Source organism: Crocodylus porosus, unplaced genomic scaffold (assembly GCF_001723895.1).
Source record: "Crocodylus porosus isolate Cpor-Errol unplaced genomic scaffold, CroPor_comp1, whole genome shotgun sequence".
Classification (NCBI taxonomy): Eukaryota; Metazoa; Chordata; order Crocodylia; family Crocodylidae; genus Crocodylus; species Crocodylus porosus.
The window spans coordinates 46,849,176-46,854,028 of NW_017728918.1; the positions used below are offsets into that span (position 1 = coordinate 46,849,176).

The 4,853-nt window shown below is 42.4% G+C and overlaps 1 long non-coding RNA gene across 2 annotated transcripts in view; it reads left to right on the top strand.

Annotated features, from left to right (window-relative positions):
* Positions 1–4,853, top strand: part of LOC109311758 — a 31,204-nt gene that overhangs the window by 7,925 nt on the left and 18,426 nt on the right. The window lies entirely within an intron of this gene.

Sequence of the window (4,853 nt, forward strand, 5' to 3'; positions counted from 1 at the left end):
TGGTCCCACTATGGGAGGCCTATGTAAACTTAATTGGCTAAAACTCGGTTGCTGGGTTAGGGAATGCTGAGGCAATAGACCGAGTCAGAGGGAGTATGAGCAACATTTGAATGATGGTACAGGGTTCATCACAGCATCCTGCCCATTGGAGCCCTGTCCACAAGTGTTGTCATACACCCCGAGACAACTGGTGGAAGTCCTCTCCACAACAGGTTATGAACACTCCAATAAGCGCCTTAAGTCGGTTAAAAGACTACAGTAAGATCTGGAAAAGTCATGCTAAGTTGAGGCTTGTTCACAGGAAGCAAAAATCCAAAACCCTGAATATGCAATCTATTGTTTCTGAAGACACTAGGAGATATCCCATGAAGTATATCTGCTATCCCTAGGAATGCCAAGCTGGCTCCTAAGTAGGTGTTTCCTGAGTATCAATCAAGTCCCTGAGATGTTCCAATCAGATAACTCCTTGTCAATAGAAAAGACAATTTGATTTACACTATTGAGAATGCTTGAAAGAAGCTGAACTGGGCGTATAAAAATCTGTAAAAGAAGCAGCAGTGTGTGTGCTGATACCACCCTCTTTCTTCTGGAGAGGCTGAAGGAGGCAGATCATCTCCCTTCAAGGATCGTGCTGAGAACTTTGACCTGTCAGCTTTGCAAACTGAGTGCCTTGGACTGGTGAGACCCCAGCTTTCTCTCTCTCTCTTTTCTCTTCTCTCTGTCTAAGCATAGATTTCTGAACTTGAACTGTATTAGTTAAGCTTAAGCTGAGTTTTCCACAAATACTTAGTGAAACCAGGGTATACTGTGACTGTTTGTGTTTGTTTTTCCTTTGCATGCCTATTACTACTAGTGTCAGTATATATTTCATCTACTTAGCAATAAATAACTTTTATGGTCAAACTGGTGGTAATTTGGTATATTTTGCCTTCTTTACTTCTCTTTCCCCACTTGCTCAGCAGCAACGCCCCTTTTACCTAAGCTAAAGATCCCTGTGAAGCCCAGAAATACTGTGGGGTCTGCTCATCAAGAGGCTAAAAGATTGGGACGTGCTGATTTGAAACACATAAGGGGATCAGCTTGTACATGCTGATTGACCCAGTTTGGCTCAGACTTTCCCTAATGAACTGAATGCTGGCCCATGAGGGTGTCATCTGGACACCCAGCCAGATTCAGAGGTATTCTGTTTAACTGTGTGCTTCTGTCTGACTGTAGTTTATTGTTGGTCTGATGAACTGATTCTTGGGATATGAGGGTGTCAGCCTGTCCATGCTGATCAACCCAGCCAGGTCAGGCATGTCATGTTAATCTGTGTGTGTTTGTGTGTATGACTGCTTTGGGAACTGGAGGAACCTAGCCCCACTGAACAGTCCTGCAAAATAGCTCCATTGGGGGTGAGGGCTTGCAGAAGGGAGAGATACAGCTCCGTATAGAAACACAAGTAACACAAGCAGCACATTGATAAAATTACCAAGACCCTAGCCCTAATAAATGAGCACACCCCAAAGTTAGTGGGCAAATCTGGTAACACACTGAACCTTCTCTTTACAGTTGATGCTGAAACTGTACTTTCAAAAAGCCATCTGGGATCATGCCTTTCTTTGTGTCTAAGGTAAGGGTCCTAATAACTAAACTATGCAGTCATACTTCTTATTGTACTCTCTGTCCCCATGCAAAATGGTGCCACTTCAACAGGAGTTAGAGAGTCCCTTATGCTGCTTAGAGCACTTTTTGGGCAGATGGGAGATTTGGTTGTAAACACACTCAAAGCCAGAAGGAAATTGAGCCTATATCCTGGGTGACTATTCTAACCACTGAATTAGTAGATACATGAAGAGAGCAACCACTTTTCCCCCTCTGTCAATGTTTTGAAGGAAAGCCACAGCTGCGCTGTTTTGAGAAACCTTGGCAGATCAATCCCCTTCAGGTGAAGGAATGTCAATCTCAATGGTACTTAGGCATGAGAAAGACACCAATCTTTTCATCTGTGTCAAGATGGAGGTGCTTCTGTGCATGTCTATAAACAGAAGTGACTTGGAGTGACTTGCAGTGACTTGGGAACTGTCATATAAAAAGTGAGGCATTTTAAGGACTTTGGAAGCCTCTGGAGTTTAGTGGTAACTGAACTACAATTTTGAAGATCTAAATGTTGAATTGGGATACAAAAATTCTGCTTAAATTCTAGTTTAAACACCAAAGGCTGTGCATAAATTAATCTAATTATGTATTCATTTTCAAAGAGAAATAGAGGAGACTAGAGTGCAAAGCTTTTGAGGGGGTAGCCAATGACATGTAAAAAACCAATAATATCAAGATTTAAGTTTCTATATCCATATCTGCTTTTAGCATTGGAAGGACATAACACACTTGAAATTCTCTTCACTGTGTAGGTAGAGGGGTAGGGTGGAAATTCATGAACAGAATCTTAATATGAAAACAAGCTGGTGTGGAATCACATTCTCTTGACAATCATTCAACTTCCCAATCCATTACAAGGTAGCACTTGGCTTTTTAAAATGACCCAGAAACAGAACATGTTTTGGAAAATACTCAGGGTATCCTTGATAATCTGTTTCTGTGTCCCCTTTGGCGAGATGGTGAGGAATGGCACAGAGCATTCTTCATGCCCATGGATTCAGTTAATTCTGATACCCAACAAAATTATTGGAGTTTTCCCAGTAAAGACACATTTACATGTGCAATTTGTACTTGCATATAGTATGAAAGTGAAATGTTTCACTTCTTTTCTTCTACATGAAATTCCTTTCTGTGAATGACATGGAAATATAAATAACTACTTTATCTTAAGAAATCATGGCCCGAGTTTATTTGCGTTCTCTTTGTGGCAACCAATGGCCTTGAGACCATAGATGTCTGGGTGCAACTGGCTGGATTAAGTTGTACTAATTTCTGTTGGACAATGACATGAGAACAAGGGAAATGCCATCCATCCCTATAATCCTCTTTTATCCATTTTACCCATAATTTGACAGGAACGGAAAATGAAGCCTAAGATGTGCAAAAGCTAAGAGTATGTCAGAGTATATCAGCAGGATTTAAATCCACTCCATCAACATAGCTTTCAATCATGAGGCATGCATCCCTGTCAGTTCTAAGCCAGAAAGTGTAAGTAAAAAAAAAAAAAAAAAAGGGCCAGCTCAATCAACTCCTCAGTCTAAGCTTTGAATAGCCAGCAGACCGGTTCCCAATGATTTTACGCAATTGCGTGGCTCATACGGGGGAAGAATCATAGATAAATGTTTCCAATTGTACGCTTCATTATAACTTTTCAATGCATTTTTAACTTCTTGGTGCTAGCATTCACTATGCGCATTTGATTGCAGGAAGGAGCCGTGTGCTGATAAATCCTGTTTCCTGGTGTAAAGATGTTAAATATAATTAGAACCTATTCATGGCAGCCAACAAAACAAATGTTTCCAGATGTTGGAACTTTCACATCATTGCTGGCAAACTTTTAAAAAAAAGGCTGAAGAATTTCTTACATCTTTCAAAGTAGCTTTTTATCAGCCTTTGACTACTAAACCTCAGTTCTGTCTGAGTAATCTTTGCTTAATCATATCTAACTTTTATGGTTCCCTCCTGAATTCCAAAACGATGAGCAATTAGGCAAGGAGAAATGGAAAAAAATGAGTTTAGAACATTTGATGATAGTTCTGTACCCCTCAACCCTGTGCTCTAATTATAAAACACATGAGCTAGAGAAATATTGTGGCATTAAAAAATGGAAACAGGATTTAAAAAAAATATTAATGAAGGTCTGAAAACTTATTTTAAAATGTAGTTGTATAAGCTGTCAATCCCTATATAATGACAGGTCTGGTGTAATGTCTATTTTAAATTTTAGGTATATGAATTTGCATGAGTATGAGCACTGTTAGGTACATTGCCTTAGAGTTCTCCTTCTGTATGGTGGATGACTTGAATAATACGGGGGGACAAGTTTAAGGAGATGGGGGCGCAGGTGGTAGTCTCCTCTCTTCTGCTGAGTAGGCGGGGATGGCGACACGAGGCCCGCATAGGCGAGGTCAACTGGCGCTTACACAGTTGGTGCCACCAGGCAGGCCTTGGGTTCCTAGATAATGACCCATGCTTTCAGGCGGGGAACTTGCTGGGGTGGGATGGGCTTCACCTCTCTCCTAAAGGCAAGCGTGTCTTCTCTTCCAGCTTGACTGATCTTGTATGGTGAGCTTTAAACTAGCCTCACCAGTGGAGTGGAGGGGGCCGCAGGAAGATGAGGAGACACCACCTGAGCAAGACAGGTGACAAATGCAAGGAGTGCCCAGGTAAGAAACAGGGGTCCAGACAGTCTCCCAAATCAGAGGGTGACACATGTAGCTAGGCAAGGCCTTAAATGCCTATATACCAATGCTCATAGTTTGGGGAATAAACAGGAGGAACTTGCCCTCAGAATAGTTCAGATCCAGACATAATAGGGCTTACAGAAATGTGGTGGGATTCATCCCGCATTGGGCAGTTAGCATTAGGGGCCATAGGATTTAAAGGCGGGCTAGAGAAGGAAGGAAATGTGGGTGTGTGGTGCTCTATGTCAAGGAGCAATGGGGCAGAATGGGGTCAGAGGAGGGGCAAGCTGAAGTGCTCTGGGTCAAGATACAAGGGGTCCATGGGGAGAGGGATCTAACAGTGGGGATCTACTACAGAACTCCCAACCGAGGGGAGGAGCTGGACCAGGAATTTTTGGGCCAGCTTGCAGAGGCACTTAAGGCAAGGGATGTAGTTGTCATGGGTGATTTAAATTACCCGGACATCTGTTGGGAGGAACAGTCAGCCAGGTCAGACTGTTCCAGGAGGTTCCTGGCTGAGATACAGGACCT